Raw genomic sequence first — 18051 nt, 5'->3', positions numbered from 1 at the left:
ATCTGTACATGTACTATCTCTTGTCATCTTGTTCCCGGTATGAAGAATTAACGAAAACATAATCCAACTCAGAATGTCGACGAGATCGTAATTAAAGATAGGATTGTAAATAAAGATAGGATTGTAAATGAAGATAGGAATGTAATTAAAGATTGGAATGCCGTCTACAAAAACGATCACCTGAATCGTGCATGTTATTGAGTTATCGGGTTATAGATTTTATCCCCAAAACAAACTACCTGGCCCAGGTGCGGCGCAATTCAATTAACTAATTTTTTCATGGGCGTTTTGATGATTCCACCTCATGGCCGCGTCTCGACTCCCAGGGGTGTGGTAATAGCTCCTTTACCTATAAATCTTCCCCCCAAAGAGGATTGCTGAAAGTCGATGACCTCAATAAGCGACGTTAGTGCTTTCTAATGTTTTCACGCTTCATTGCAAACTAAATTACGAGGTTCTGTGGCTCTGCACACTTTGCAACGGATTCTTTTATCGGTGGAATTCATGCGTGGGGAAATAACACCATTTTAGAGGGATATATTTGGAAAAGTTTGAAAGGAATGAAGAAATTACGTCGTCGGGTATTTTTTGCATCACTTTTACTTATTTTTGTTTGCAAATATGCGCAGATATATGCATGCAAACACGAATGTAATATATATATATATATATATATATATATATATATATATATATATATATATATATATATATATATATATATATATATATATATATATATATATATATATATATATATATATATGCGAATCCCACAGGAAAATGACAGGCAGAAGTTCAGTACCAAGCGCTTTCACGTATATTAACGCATCGTCTGGGCTTAAATGAAACACAGATGAAAAAAGAAGGTTACAAAGTAAACAAAAATAACAAGAATACCAGATTGTCAATTGTCAAAGGGTAATAAACACACGATAATCCAGGATAATCCGGGATCACGCGTTCACAAACTAAAACCATATACTTAACCATAAGAGAGACGGAATCTTACCCATTCAAATTGCAGAAACACGAATAAAACTGAATAAAAAAAGTTGTTGATAAATACAAGCAAAATTAGTATTCAGTTTTATACGTGTTTCTGCGATTTGAATGGGTAAGATTCCGTATCTCTTACGGTTAAGTATACGGTTTTAGTTTGTGACCGCGTGATCCCGGATTTTGCTGGATTAAGGGTAATTACCCCGTGGCAATTTTATACATGTTTTTGGATTTTGTATCTGTAAACTTTCGTATCTCTTGTTGTCAGGTCTATGGTTTTAGTTTGTGACTACTTGATCCCGGATTATCTTTCTGTTTATTACCCTTTGACAATTGACCATCTGATATTCTTGTTTTTTTTTTTTACTTTGCAACCTTTTATTCATCTGAAATCTTTTCCCATACTTAGGATTTTAAATTGTTTGTCTCTGGTACAGGATTCCCTTTGTTAAAACGGAAGATTTCGGTTCCTTATGGTAAACAGTCACCACACTGCAGTTTCTTTTAAAAATTGATATATAAATTCAGCTTGTACTAAAATGAAGTCTCATTTCACGTGTAAATGTTTATGACAACATACTTACCACAAAAGGTATTAGGTTTTGATTTCAGGGAACTAATTACAGTGTATAAGGTATTCGTTTTTGATTTCAGGGGAACTAATTACAGTGTATAAGGTATTCGGTATTTTATGAGCTGTTATAAAAGTGAACAAGCGTAATTGGCCGAGAGACAGAAGAATATTTCAGTCTCGCGGCAATTACTGATGACACGACAGAAATCATAATGAGTTTAATATTTAAACGAGGACGGTAATATTTGCATAAAACTCTTCTAGGGGCGTGAGTTTACCGATTATCAGTCTTGACACCGTGTGGAAGTTCATGGCCGAAGTATATTGGAGGGAGAAGGAGTAAAGAAGAAATGAGATATGAGAAACGATAGGGACCTGCGAGATGTAAAGAAGAAGAAGAAGAAGAAGAAGAAGAAGAAGAAGAAGGGGATGTTCAGTGTAGCGAGGAAAATGACGGCATGATGTGTCCTACCACTGTGAATAATTATAAGACTTCTTCCTAACTCATTACCTGTTTCCGATACCGTATCCCAATTATGGGCTCGGGAGAGGATTTGGGGGCGGGGTGGGGGGGTGTTAGACTGTGCTGGCCTTATGGCAGCACGGGGTCTTGCTCCTTGAGCAAGCCTGTATATGCGAACTGGAATTACTGAAATGATTCTGTTATAGCTTGTATTTACCTGCGAGAGCGGCTCGTGCAAAAAATAAATAAATAGATCAATAAATAAACACATAAGTTGAATATACATTTGCTTTATTTACATTATTTAATCTATAGACATAAAAATATAGATATAATTTTTTATTTTAAGCGACTCGTGCAAAAAGTAAATTAATGAATAAAAAAACCTTCACTACTTTGAGTGGTTTTGATCACATAGACATAATCATATAAATATAACCTTTTTATACCTTGACTGGTTCTGTTTTTATTAAAAGAATTTCTGTCGGAAATTTTTGGAAATGTACTAAAAGTACGTCCCATGGGGTCTTGTTATGGCCCAATTGTTACCAAATTGTACAATTAAATTCCTTATTATTACGGGACTAAATTTCAGAAATAATGGTATGGAAAGTAGAAAGTGTTGAATGCAAATTTTCCGCCCCTCCTAGTGAAGCAAATAGCATTACCATTCCGTATTATTATTATTACTACTACTACCATTATTATTATTATTATTATTATTATTATTATTATTATTATTATTATTATTATTATTATTCTCTGATTTTCGTACTGTTTACAGGCGTTATGTATATGGGTAAAAAAATTGTGATTATATTTGTTCATGTTGTGGAGAAGACAACGATATAACATATTCAGTTCTATGAAAGTTGAGGTAGGGAAGACTGGAATAGCTTATATAAAACCGATTGAATGACTTCCAATAAATTATGTGACAAATTATGGTCATCGTCGCCGGAATAACTTAATATGCTAAATATTAATGTGAAATTATTAATATAATGGCGAGAATGCACATCAATAACCTTGCAAGTGAAAGAAAGGACTAAGAAAAAATTGGACGTGAAAATATAAATTGAAATCCTATTGAAACTTTTCATTTGTAGGGGAGAACGTAAGTTGGCCCATGTTAATTCTTTTGGCCTTATTATAAAAGAGAGGGTGGAATAAGTTTTGACACCATAAACAGAGGATGGGTTAGATAATTTTGACACCATGAGAAGGCGGGATAAGATAATTTTGACACCATAAAGAGAGTGGGATAACATAGCTTTGACACCATAAAGAGAGAGTGGGATAAGATAATTTTGACACCATAAAGAGAGAGTAGGATAAGATAGTTTTGACACCATAAAGAGAGAGTGGGATAAGATAGATTTGACACCATAAAGAGGGGGTGGGATAAGATAATTTTGACACCATAAAGAGAGGGTTGGATAAGATAGCTTTGACACCATAAAGAGAGGGTGGAATAAGGTAGATTTGACACCATAGAGGTTGGGATAAAACATTTTGAAAAAAAAAGATTAAAACATTTTGGTTTTTTTTTCATACAATAAAGACTGAAAATCCTTATGTCCCTATTTTGTGAAAACAAAGATTTATGCAAAATCAGAGTAACAGATGCAATATTAGTCCATTTTGTTTTTAATTTTCCATGGAATAATCTTCAATTGCAGGAACTCCTACGAAGCAGTGACAGAATTTTACGTAGCGAATTACTGATGAATTACTGAATGATTCAGCGCATGCTATGGCAGCATTTTTACTCTTCACGCAAATTCCTTAGTGGTTCGAATTATGCAAAGTGGGGATGTCGATAAAACTTGAAGAAGGCGCATTAATAGAAGTATACTTCATACTATTTGCTGAGAAGTATCTCTTTACTATATTATTAAAACGCCAACATTAATTATTGATGAAGAGAGTAACAGTAATTTGGAATGAGGGAATTATTCAAGCACGAGTATTTATTAAAATCCTTGTTAATAATAAGAGGTAAAAACAGGTCCCATATGAAGCACTATCAAGTGATGGTCATGCATATATTCGTCTCATTTTGTAAACAGACAAGCTTTTCAATAGAGGGGTGCCACGGAGGAAAATCATTAAGAAAAAGGGGGCAAAAGGTGGCCCACTGGAAGGGGGTATCTGTGTTGATTTAGGGGAGTGTTTTCGTCTAAATTGATCGTTTTATAATTGATTATTGACTCTCTTTTCTGTTTGCGGTAATCTTAGTAATGTCAATAGGAGATCTGTTGAGGAACACTCAGGAATTTGTGAATCCCGAAGCTTAATAATTTTCAAGATGTTGACACAACGAGGTCAGCAATTGAGGGCTTAAGTGTGTACAGCAAATTGCAGTCAATCTCCATCGTTCTATATTTTTCTGATAATTAATTTGAAAAGCAGAACCCTTTAAGGTCATCTAATTTCCTAGATTGGGGTGAGGAGAAAGGGATGATAAGACTATTAAGATTACATAGCAAAACAATCTGTAGGTGGGTCTGAAACCATCAGAATCGAGAGAGAGAGAGAGAGAGAGAGAGAGAGAGAGAGAGAGAGAGAGAGAGAGAGAGAAAATGTAATTTACCAGTAAGAGAATTATGTTCAGTAATTAAGATTACACAGCTAAACAATTTGTAGGTGGCTGTGAAACCATCAGAATCGAGAGAGAGAGAGAGAGAGAGAGAGAGAGAGAGAGAGAGAGAGAAATGTAAATTACCAGTAACAGAATTACGTGCAGTAATTACCATTAAGAGCGCTCGTATGGTATTGCCTGGTAATACAGAAAGTTAATCAAAACTGTAAAAAAGGGGAATGAAATTTAGGTTTGTGATGGATGGTCTGTAATTCAATCAGATTACAGCATTCAGCCATCGGTGTCGGGGAGTAATTGTGTAAACATTCGTTTAATTTGATTACCGGAGAGAAACTGCTTATATGCGTTTAGAGGAGATAAATTTGACATCGCTTTTTGTATAGTGTGTCGCGCTTGTCGAGCTAAATCATTTATTTAGAGACTTATATTTATGTATATGCGTCGCGAAGGGTTGGGTATGTGTGTGTGTGCGTGTGTTTTCTGAGCGCGTATCCTGTAGACGAAATTACGTCAGTGATTATTTTAAAAACTGTAAAAAAAGGATTCACAATATTTATACAGTTGTGGGATCTGGATTCGCCCAGTCATTTCGTTCAAATTTAAATGAAGAGGAATATAAAGAGGCTGGCAATTAAATTTATTTAACAGGTAAGCTAAAATGGGTCGACGAATGACATTCGTTTAATATAAGAAGTTGATACTAGTTTTGATTTTGATTGCGACCATACTTTCTACGATGAACGTTGCAGTATAGTAATAAAATTTTGAGAAAACACCAAGAGTTATTGAAAAGCTTCAAATAAATAATAATAATAATAATAATAATAATAAAATAATAATAATAATAAAATAAAGAAAAGTAAACTTTGAAATCCAAAAGTGTAGAAGGTAGCCAAATTAGAGCTCGATTATAAAAGAAGTTGTATAAGTGATGATTATGTTAAGAAAGGAAAAAAAATAGTAACTTGTATATTTATAAACAAATAATTGCTATCGGCGAAAGAAATGGTAATAAAACGTGAAATTAGGTTTGCGGTGCATTTGGATAAAAACAGCTTAATTAAGATTAAACACCATGAAGATTGAGGAACAATCCCGATCTTTAAAGATGAGCATAAAATAAGATCCTTTTCTTCTGTTTAATTCTTGATCTGTTGTTAAAAATCCACATCAAAACCTTAACCGCGACTGGACTGCTGCGCTCATCGTTAGAGGGAACAAAGATCTGGTTATACTTATAGACTTCTCAGACACTCTAAGATCTCTAGGGTGGGACGAATAAGGAATTCTCGTGTAGACAAATTTCTCACTATTTTGCGAAAATTCTGGGCTTAGCAGGACCTACCCAAGTGAAAGTTTTCAAAGGGGACAGTCATGTGTTTAGAACTGACAGTAAATATACATTTGAGTGTAGATATTTCATTGAAAAAAAGAAGAAGTCTCAAAAGTTTATAGGGAGCACAAAAGAGTCATTAACGTTAATGACAGAAAGAGTACAATACCCAAGCATCGTTTTGATTTCAACCAGAGAGTGAATTTTAAATAGTCAGCTTTCATACAGAAGCAATTTTGTAAGGTTCCTATAAGCTCTCGAGAATCGTCAAGAGACGCTGATAATCCAGACTCACTTCACGGACTGATGGAAAGCCAAATATACTATACTTGACCTTCGTTGCCCACACCCAGGATTAACGCCCCGCCGTTGAGGAGCCTGTGGGGCTGTTTGGGTCCACGCCACGTGTGTTTAATCTCCGCTTATCTGCCAAATCTAAAACAACAACAAAGAGATAACACCATTTCTCCCATTACAGATATCAAATGTCATCTTTTTCGTTGCGCAGAATTCTAAGTCAGTTACATAGGTTCACGATTGATAAAGTTTTTTTATGCAATAGCAAGAAACGGAATCAGATTTTCTGTCAACATGGCATCTCATTCTGGCGCTCTTGCCAATATTTCAAAACAGTTCCACGTGCGTTTAAATCCACGGGTAAGCAGCTTAAGACTGTCTCCAGGGTCCATTTCAGTGGTCACGTTATGTTTGGAGGCCTATAAATATCTTGATTTCTTAATGTCATAGGTAAAGAGTAAATTAGTAAGCAAGGAAATGTGAAATAAAGCATAACATAGAGTAAGTTGGACGAGTGAGAAAATAAACAGTAGTATACAAACAGATCTATCTCTGTTGGAAGAACAAAAACATCACATGCCACATCACCATCTTTGTTGGAAGAACAAAAACATCATATGCCACATCACCATTTTACAAAGTAATCAAGATATCTCTCATGCCCTCATTAACGTTAATTATCAGGACGAAAATGTTAAATATTTATTAATGGGCTATACATAGAACGGTAAATCTTTGTAAAAAATAAGAAAAATATGTTATCGTTCATAGGTTCTGGAGAAGAAATGGACTGAAGACAAAAAATCCTAAGCTGGGCGGAATAGGAAGGAGATTAAAATACCTGGAAATGAAAAAAAAAACAACCCACATAATCTTATAATTATAACCTCAGGGTTTGTGTAAAGTTGTTGTTTTGTAAAACTGGCAACAGGACAGATCTTCAAGCGCCACGCCAGAGAAGTTGTTAGAAGAGCAAGCAGGAACGTGATATGGATAATCTGTCAGTATAGAAATTTTTCATCAAATTTCATTCCCTCTGACGCAAAGATTAAGAGTTTCGAGCCTATTTAAGCAATAAATAAAGATTTACACACGGGGAAAAGGTCTTATTTCATCTTCATTAAATACAATAGAAATTTAATTTTTGTAACTTTCTGTACAACAAATGACTCTTCAACGATGTCCGTGGCATTAGAATATTGCACCAAGTACAGTTCATACTGAATGTTCATCATTGAATAATCAAGAATCATTATATATATATATCATATATATAGGACCCATAATAATAATGTTCATCTATATATCATATATATATATATATAATTTACAGATCACGACGCCCGATTATGGGCAAACTCAGGACCCTGGGCCAAGTAGGGCACTTTTGTAAGGTGTCCGAAACATACCAATCGAAAAATGAGCAAGACCTCCATTTTCTATGTTAGTACATTTAATCCATAGCTGCCGAAATCGTCGCTAAGAGACAGTCAACGGCATTAACATGTTAAAACGTACCTTCTCTAAGGTACAGTCAACGGCATTAACATGTTAAAACGTACCTGTGGAATTAAGAGACATTATTCCAGCCCCCTTGGGTTTTCCCAAAACGCCATTTTCATCGGCATCAGTATAAAAAGAGGACATGCTGTCATTACATCTTTAACCCTTTGGGAGTATCCTCAGGGTGGTTGTCGTACCAAACGGCCTCGCCCCAAAGGGCGTTGACCGTCAGCGTCTTACCACAGAGGTGAGACACCCTTCTCAGTCCTTTCTTAATATACGAGTACAAAATGAGACTGATTTTAAAGCGTTATTGAAGAGGAAATGTGACAACTTCCATTCATACAGGAACGTATTATGTTAATTTACCATAAAGAATCGACTCCTTAAAAAAAATACAGTACTTGGCAACTTTCAAAAAAATACAACGCTTGGCAACTTTGATTTCGATCCGTGCAGAATACACAAACCGCTTTTATTGCCTCCAATTTGTCTTTCGCATCGGCCTTAAAATGGACAAATTGAAGGGTGGGCCAAGATCATAGTTATAACGTATAGGACGCCGTCGAAAAATTCCTGCACGACATCGCATATCCTATTGGTGTGCTCTGAGCAGCCAACATATCCTTCCAGGTTCTACCTGTGCTGATCATATGCTTGAGCGCTTAGCATTCCCGTTGCGTGTTTTTTCTCTCTCTCTCTCTCTCTCTCTCTCTTGATCAAGGATTGTGCCAGTGTGAGAGAATCCTACACGTACACAGTATATACATTATATGATATATATATAAACATATCCTGGGTCAAAGTATTTTTTTAATGTAATTTATTATATTTTAAAAATGGCACTTGTGTGTGTTTGTGACTGTGTATATATATATATATATATATATATATATATATATATATATATATATATATATATATATATATATATATGTGTGTGTGTGTGTGTGTGTGTATATATATGTATGTATTTATTTATGATATATTGAAATTAGTAAACTCTTGCTTGTATTTTTTCATTAAATTTTAAAATTATGTAAACCTCTAACTTTAGTCAGCATGCTGACAAATTTAAGGTGAGAATGTTTAAAAATTTAATTAAAAATACAAGCAAGAGTTTATAATATAACATTATATATATATATATATATATATATATATATATATATATATATATATATATATATATATATATATGTCTGTGTGTGTTTGTATGAAAGTTTTGTCACTAATTTACACGTGTCGTTTTTAGACTCACGAACATTACGCCACAAATACTATTAATATCGAATTCACTCTACCGTGGGAATAACATACACCAAGAAAGGAATTTTATATGATAAGTCACATCCCCCTGTCAGGATTCGAACCTGTGTCCATATTCCTGTCGAATTTACAAAGGGTCCTGTACTTCCGGTCAAAACGACAAAGTCTTGACTCACAGATTCTCAGGTTGACTTGGATTCAATTTCTCTCAGAATTGAGGAAGATGGTTTGGACATGGCCTCTGCTCATCCCCTGGGGAAAATAGTGTGTGTGATAGTGTCAGCTGGGGGGTTCCTGCGGTCACCAGAACGGTCGGAAGACTTTCACTTACTCGGCTGAGAAATGACACGGTTGCTTGGAGGCTAGTGAAGATTTATGAGCTAAAAGACGGTGGAAGCATTATTGCATGATTGGTAAAATTTCACAATTCTTTTGCGTCAATTAGCGATGGAGGTGATTGATATTTGATCGTACATTTATATATATATATATATATATATATATATATATATATATATATATATATATATATATATATATATATATATATATATATATATATATATATATATATATATATATTAAAATATTATCACTTGCGCAAGCACAACTGTTCTGTGCATTAATGCAATCAATAACAGTGCCTCGTTTAAGCAGAAGGGTGTCTAGCGGAGATATTTATTTGGAAAAATACAAACTGTCCAGGGCTGACTGTCCTCATCGTCCGATAGCCGTTAGTTCTGGAACGCTTGAATCTTTTTCTGATTAAATATCTCCGCAAGATAAATGAGGTCCTATTATATATATATATATATATATATATATATATATATATATATATATATATATATATATATATATATATATATATATATATATATATATATATATATATAGTCACTGCTCAACATTCGAATAAGCTAAAATGTGAATGGTTCCATAAAGTAAAAAAAAAAAAAATGTGCGTTCTGGACCAGCGCATTAAAAACATTACAACCTAAAAGAACCATATCACAGCCTCACGTAATGTAATTAGTTTTGATTGTCACAATCTGTATGACCAATCAATATTCGGGTCGCGTGTGACTTGGTAAAGAAACCGTTTGTTAAGAGAAATTGGATTTTATGGTCCTTCGCTCACGAATTAGGGAATGTGATTGCTTTCAGAGGAAAACACGAGTGCGGCCGAAATCGAAAATATTTCCCCCCGACCCATATTCCCCCCCCCCCCCGGGGGGGGGTGATTTTGATATTCTTAATTAGATGGGATTTTTTTGGGGTGGGGAGAATTTTTTTTTTATGTGGTTTTTCTAAAACAGATATTTTGTACGTTTCTGTTTTGTGTGTCGGATGTTTTCATTTTTTTATCCAAGTTTTTTTTTTTTTTTTGGGGGGGGGCTTAGAATATAATCATAAAGGATGGATAAATTTCAAATTACTTTTATGGCAAGTTATCTAGTTTGTGAAAGAGAAAGTTGTTTATAAAATGACAGATGAACCATTGTTCTAACAACAGATATCAAAGATGATCAAAGACAGCTGATAATCAATCTTATGCGCGTAATAAATCAATAACAAGCACATTTTATCGTACGGTACACTTTCCCTGTAGACATAAATTATGCTCTTCGCTCTCTTCAAGAAAATGTCGAATATAGAAAGTATATAATACGTAAAAAAATTAATTCTAAATTCAAGCAATTCTTGCTCACCAATTCGTAACGAAAGTTTTAATTTGCTAAGGGCATGCGTGGGCACTTCTCGTTGAAATATTGGCCCGTAAGAAATTTCCTGAATTGTCCCAAGATCTTATTTCCTGTGATTTTTTTTTTTGCATTAATTTTTCCCTTTGTTGTCTCATTATAAAAATGAAAAATGAAAGATTCATTATTCCACTTTCTGGTCTGGCGCACTCGCGAAACTCTAATTTATTTAAGGATTGAATGATTGATTTATAGATCTTAGTCATACATGCCAAGCACTGGGGCAACTAAGGTCATTCAGCGCTGAAACGGAAATTGAAAGTAAAAGTTTGAAAGGTGTAACGGGAGGAAAACCTCAAAGCAGTTGCTCTATGAATCAATTGTTAGGAGAGGGTCGACAGTAAGATGGAAGAAAGAGAATATTAGCGGAGGTACAGTAAAAGGAATGAAAGCAGTTGCAGCTAGGGGCAGAAGGGACGCTGCAAAGACCCTTAAGTAATGCCTACATTGCACCGTATGAGGTGCACTGTCGGCACTAACCTCCCTGCGGGGAATTTATTTAAGGATTTATGTCGTCAACATAAATTTTGATTGAGAAAATATCCTCCATGATTCATCTGTTTCATATCTGGGCATTTGTGAATCATTTCTTAGTATTATTTTTAATTTATTGTGTATTAGTTCCAGTATGAGAACGTGATCCCATGTGGTATTTTATCCTAATCCTTCGGGCTAGCCCTATAAGAGCTGAAAGTCAGCTCAGTGGTCTGGTTAAACTACTTTAATTTCCTAATTAAAAGATTGCAGAGTACTTGACAAGGACCGTAGTGACCACAGGAATGTATTTTTATATGTTATGACCCTAGACAAGATCAATTAGGGTCATAATCCCTTACTGCATCTGTTTAAGAACAGAATCACATCATCCGACATCCCTAAGATTCTCTGGTAGCGATGGCCCGGCATTTGGTCAGCACATTCCTTCTCTCTCTCTCGCTCGACTTCTCTCACTGAACCTACCCTCAAACAAAGGCCTGCTGGAATTAAACACCATGATACAAAACTAGACTTCATTTGTAAATTTAACGAAAGTGTTTCAGCAAAAGCTACGGTCATGAAATGGAGTGACTCACGACCTCTTAAGATGGAAATTATAACTAGAGAAAATTCTGATTCACAGTCAATCGAATAAATGATTCTAGACCAACCAATACTAGTGACTAACACCCTGGTCACCAGACAAAATACAAAGGTATTATATAATTTTTCTAGACAAAAATAAATGTCACAGAGTATGCAAAAAGAACACGGCTTCCAAAATGTTCGTCCTCACAGGACGAACCCTGAATTCCTGTTAAAAGGAACACCTTCTCATAATATACCCATTAGCGAGTACACACATGCACGCACACAAGAACCTCTCCCCTGAAACGTGACGACACCGGCTCAATGTTCGGGGGATCACAATGCTTTCTCATGATCAGAAAGCACAAATAAACGTGTCAGATACCCGCTGTATCTAACTGTGGAAACCTCCAGTGTCAACATAGGCCTACCAGCCGTATCTAACTGTGGAAACCTCCAGTGTCAACATTGGCCTAACTACACCTGCACCGGACGTGCCTTTCGCAGGCCAGCAAATAGTTCGTCAACAGGCTTACTATATATTATAACCACACATCATGTGGTTTGGCGTTAAAAATAAGCTTATTGCTTATGCACCGATCCCATCTGCCGTGTATATAGACCTGTGGTTGCTGAATCTCTCAACAGACATTTAGCTAGAATTAGTTTATGATACAAATTATGAGAGATGAAATTGAGTCCTAACAAAACTCAAAGTGTGACTGACAGCATGTCTGGTACTTTGGATCCACCCTACCCCCCCTTCACCCAGATCATGTCACTGAAAGAGTTTCCAAATTCGCTTTTGAGAAACATATCCTATCTCCCTTGTCTTCAAATATCAACCACTGTTAAATGGTTGCCATATGTGGTATGATTACAAACTTACTTGTTATTCACGACGAAGACAAGTCTTTCTATATCTTTCGCGACAGCTTTTAAAGAAATAATGTGACTATAATATAAATCTATTACAGACGAATATTGGACGTCAGTGGTATGGGCTATGGTCCGGTACCCTGTGCCAAACATTTTTAGGGTTGTCGAGTAGTGCAGGTTATGAATCAGGATAAAAACAAATAAACTTTTTTTAGTTTTAGTTAATCGGTAACTTTAATTGAGTCTTACGCTTTCTTTCAAAAGAATACTTTTAACGAAACTGTCATCTTCGCGCGCCTGCAGACGCCACTAAATATAAAAATAAAATGTGACTGAACATTTATAATTTGGCATTTGAAAACTTTTTAAACAAAGACTACTGTCGTTGTTCAAACCAGAAAGATTTGGTTTGCTCGAAACACATACTTGTCTTTCACATTGTGAATTCATACAGCGGTATATATGTGTGCGTGTGTGTGTATATATATATATATATATATGTATATATATGAATGTCTTTTACTGTAATACCACAGTATAATATGAAGATAAAAAGGCCCATAAAACAATATTTGAACGTTGCAACCATATATTTAGAGCACTTCCTTCTGTGCCCCTGTTCACTGGTAAAAGATGGACAGATGAAATGTCACAAGCGTAGGCTATATATACAAAGCATATGCAGGTGCAGCATGAAGTCTCCGATGGTATGCAGGTGACCGTTTCCCAAGAAGGCGGGAAAATAAACAATTCCCTAGTGGTTTTTTGGCCTCATTAACTCCCGCCTGGCGATGCTTCTGGTGGTCGTGTCTCCTGGAACACCTGCTTAATCCTGAGGCCTCTTCTGAAGCAGGTGATCCAGGAAACACGACCACCAGACGCATCGCCAAACGGGAGTTAATGAGACCAAAAACCACTATAATTTTTTTTTAGGGAATTGTTTATTTTCTCTCCTTGGGAAACGGTCACCTGCATATACCATCGGTGACTTAGTGGCACACTTATATATGCTTTGTATATATATACTCTTGTAACATTTCATCTGTCCATATTTTACCAGTGAACAGGGGCACAGAAGCATGTGCTCGAAATATAGGGTTGTAACGTTCAAATAGTTTTTTTATGGGGCTTTTTATCTTCACACACACACACATATATTATATATAAACTAGTTTATTTTACTGAAATGATTATGTGCGGGTCACTAGCCTTTTGCGTCAGTTAAAAATATTCATTTACAATGAAACAAACACTAGCGTTTCGTTGTACAAAACCATTTGCCATTCTAGATCAGACATAATGAAGGCGTCTTAAGGACCTCCCCCTCCCCCTTCTCTCTCTCTCTCTCTCTCTCTCTCTCTCTCTCTCTCTCTCTCTCTCTCTCTCTGTGCAGTATTAAACAAAAATTTAGATTTCATAGAGGTTAGAACGCGACGTAGGAAGTCGAAGACAAAAATGGCAGCCGAATTAATTTGCAGGTGAAGGACCCAGAACATCAGCAGAAGGTGTAGTACTCTTTTAAGATTTTTTTTTTTTTCCTCGTTCCGCGATCGAAATATCCCTCTTGCATATCGTAATCGCATGTAATCTTTATCTCACTTACTTGCGGCAGTGTTACTGTTGCCTTAGGTATGAAATTACTGAAATCATTTGCCGAGGCAACTGTTGTTTAATGTATTTCCATGGAGGGAGCGTAATTTGGACCCGGTAGAGTGTGGAAAAAATGTATTGAGAGAATATTTGTCCTAGGACCTCCTTTTCATATTTAGCTTGCTAGTTTTTCATGCAGCCCGTAATGGCTAAAACCACAGGGCGTTCAGCATTTGTGCGTGTTGTGGGTCTATAATTCCTTCTTGATTTTGCATAGTACTTGAGCGCACTAAGGGACCGCATGTTTAATAACACAGGAAGTGTGCCAAGGAGTGCGTGAAACAGAGAAAAAGCGTAGTTTTTGGGCAATTATATTTTAGACTTATGTTCTTAAGTCTTACAGTACTTAAAGATTTGACTGCTGGAGAGAGAGAGAGAGAGAGAGAGAGAGAGAGAGAGAGAGAGAGAGAGAGAGAGAGACGTGTTACCATAAGCAAACTGGCCTAACCTAACTTATCCTATAACCTGATATTATCTTTGTCAGGAGAACTTTTGTACCCACTTTCTATCGTAAAATTTTGCTTACTTGATCCATTTGTTTTTAATATTTAAACGTTAAATCTGATCTTGTAAGGTGTAAAGAGAACTTGAAAACACTTACGAAAACTTTAGATATTTAAAAAAAAAAAGAAATATGAGCTAGAAAGTCAAATTCAAGAAAACTATAAATAGAAACTGACTGACGAACGGCAGCTGACTGGAGGACCAAGGCCAGTGAGAAAAAAATTGAACATAATGATGGCGGTGATGATTTGTCTGATTTTTTGTAAAAATCATAAGTCATTCCATTAAAATTACAAGTCATTCAGAAATCTGAAAGGTTGGAGATGTATTTTATTGCAAATAGACTTGAGCAAAACCTTGGTTACATACAGACATACAGTGTTCACATTTTCCTTCAGGCACACTTGCGTAAATTTCTTTTACCAGAATTAACCAGATATTTTAGAGAGAGAGAGAGAGAGAGAGAGAGAGAGCGTTGGAGGCGCCTGTTGTATTTCCCGGGGCACGTTCATTTGGGGTGTTGGGCTCACCTATGAATAAGAAAATTCGTTTATGGGGATTCCCCTTCTCTCTCTCTCTCTCTCTCTCTCTCTCTCTCTCTCACTTCCCACTTCTGCAGTAAGTTAGGTTTTTCGTGTAAATCTTGTCTGAATTGTACTTTCACGTCTTACCTTCCAAGTCTTGACGATTCAATTAAACTGCATTAACAATCTTGAAAGCTGGAAAATGTCACTATATTCGATCCAGTAAAATTCAAATGAGATAAAATCCAACGAATGGATTGTAGACTTGATTTTATGTTTAAAGTTCACATGTCACCTCTGTGTATGATCAGAAAAAAAATCGAATTAAGGCTTCTCTTCACATCACAATTAACAGGAGAATAGCACAAACAACACAATAAAAATCGAAGTAAGACTTCTCTTCACAATTAACACGAGAACAGCGTTAAAAACACAATTAACAGGAGAGTAATACTAACACCACATCGGAATGGGGTGATGCGTCGAGCACAACCTCCAGACCTGGACTAACCCATGTCCACAGTCCACATGATTCCCGGCAGACTTCACCTGAACACCAATTTGCTGATGTTACCAAGATGCGGTTACGTTACTCACATCTCTCTCAAGATATCAATTAAACCTATTCGTTTTCACCCTCATTCACTATTAGAACTATAAAAGTTATATAAATGACATCTTAAAGCAGACGAAAGTATGTAAATGATATTATATTCCTACCTGGCACCTCAACCTCGTTTTTGCCCCTAGACCCCTCCCCCCCTCCCCCAAGTTCAGGGACCCAGAGAACCGCAGATAACGGAATTGATGATGTCATATATTATACCGTCATAAGCTTGTCTAATTACCTCCGTTACAGGGCATCGGTTATAACGAAAGCTGGCGAATGACTGATTTAATGTAATAGGAAAGTTCTTAGGAATTTAGACTTTCAAGGACGATGCCAAAGAACTTGAACAGGTTTAGTTGTACCTAAAGGGTACTAGGCAACTGTCTGGCATGTTAAGCGAGATGCCTGCTAATGTATAGAGCTGTACAGTAGGCTTACTGGCTTATTATATAGGCGTACGAGACTGCTGTATAAGCCCTGTGTTTTCAAACCCTAGACTGTACTAGACTGGTATACTGTTCACACTGTAAAATCCGTTGAAAATTTTTTCCCAGGGTGATGCACGCGTTTTGTGGGTTCTTTAATAGCTTTTACCGGTCGAGGAAGTGGAAATGCTGACCTACTTACTTACCTGTCAGGGAAACTTTTGCTTTTCATTCGTTTTCCCAAGTAATTTACTCGTGGCGTAGATTTTTGTTCATTATTGTTATTGTCAATGTTGTGAGTTGTATCTGTTATATGCATACAGTTGTCTTCTTCGGAACCTGGTGAAGATGTATGTCTTTAAGAGCTTGCAGTACTGTAGAGATTATAAATCTGTAACACTATATTATTTATATATATATATATATATATATATATATATATATATATATATATATATATATATATATATATATATATATATATATAAGGGAAATCTGCAAGAGTATGCTTGTGTGTGTGTGTGTGTGTGTGTATGTGTGGTTTCCGTGTGTTATGTGAATTACATTGTTGTTGGCGGTATTACGACAGTAATTACTCCTGCGAACGTAATTGTTATCGAAGTAGAATGTACATTCATATAACATATGCTTTTAAATGTCTAGTTTGTACACAGTTTTACGCAGCTTTATAACAGGTTCTTTTATAATAACCTGCCATATTATTTTGAAGTATTTAGACGAAATTAATAACCAGGTTTTATGTGAGAAGTGTTTTAGATAATTGTTTTTTTTTCCCAAATGAATCCCGGAAGTGTTTTAGATAATTGCTTTTTTTCCCCGTGTCGATATAAAAGCAAATGTTTATAGTTATATCGATGTATCATCATTTTTGTTTCCTTAATCTTCTTCCCTCCTTACTGGATACTAAATCCAATCTTTAGACCAAGGTCTATTCTTTAGACTTGCTAAGTGTAAGGTCCAGTCTTTAGAACGAAGTCTATTCTTTAAACTTGCTAAGGGTAAGGCCCAGTCATTAAACTAAGGCCTCTTCTTTAGACCTTGCCAAGGGTAAGGCCCAATCTTTAGACCAAGGTCTCTTCTTTAGATCTTGTTAAAGGTAAGGCCCAATCTTTAGACCAAGGTCTATTCTTTAGACCTTGCTCAGGCTAAGGCCCAATCTTTAGACCAAGATCAATTCTTTAGACCTTGTTAAGGGTAAGGTCCAATCTTTAGAGTTTAGACCAAGGTCTGTTCTTTAGACCTTGCTAAGAGTAAGGCTCAATCTTTAGACCAAGATCAATTCTTTAGACCTTGCTGAGAGGAAGGCCCAATCTTTAGACCAAGATCAATTCTTTAGACCCTTGCTAAAGGTAAGGCCAAATCTTTAGACCAAAGTCTATTCTTTAGACCTTGCTAAGAGTAAGGCCCAATCTTTAGACCAAGGTCTATTCTTTAGACCTTGCTTCAGACCTTGCTAAGGCCCTTCAGTTACAGCTCCCCGAATTCTGCGTTTTTTTCCGCTAGCTCTGTCCATGTACCATATCATCCTTGAATTCTGACCTCTCTCTCTCTCTCTCTCTCTCTC

The 18051-nt window shown here is 35.9% G+C and overlaps 1 protein-coding gene across 2 annotated transcripts in view; it reads right to left on the bottom strand.

Moving 5' to 3' along the window:
- Positions 1-15939, bottom strand: part of LOC136826118 (UDP-glucuronosyltransferase 2A3-like) — a 38938-nt gene extending 22999 nt beyond the window's left edge. Inside the window, exon 1 of one of the 2 annotated variants that reach the window (XM_067083102.1) lies at positions 15579-15939. The gene's annotated coding sequence lies outside the window, so the exon portion shown is untranslated. The remainder of the gene's footprint in view (positions 1-15578) is intronic. The other variant, XM_067083103.1, reaches the window with a different exon arrangement.
- Between the last annotated feature and the right edge of the window lie 2112 nt (positions 15940-18051).

This window comes from Macrobrachium rosenbergii, chromosome 40, assembly GCF_040412425.1.
Source record: "Macrobrachium rosenbergii isolate ZJJX-2024 chromosome 40, ASM4041242v1, whole genome shotgun sequence".
In the NCBI taxonomy this organism is placed as follows: domain Eukaryota; kingdom Metazoa; phylum Arthropoda; class Malacostraca; order Decapoda; family Palaemonidae; genus Macrobrachium; species Macrobrachium rosenbergii.
Note: the sequence above shows the minus strand (reverse complement) of the source record. Positions and strands in the feature narration are given on the sequence as shown.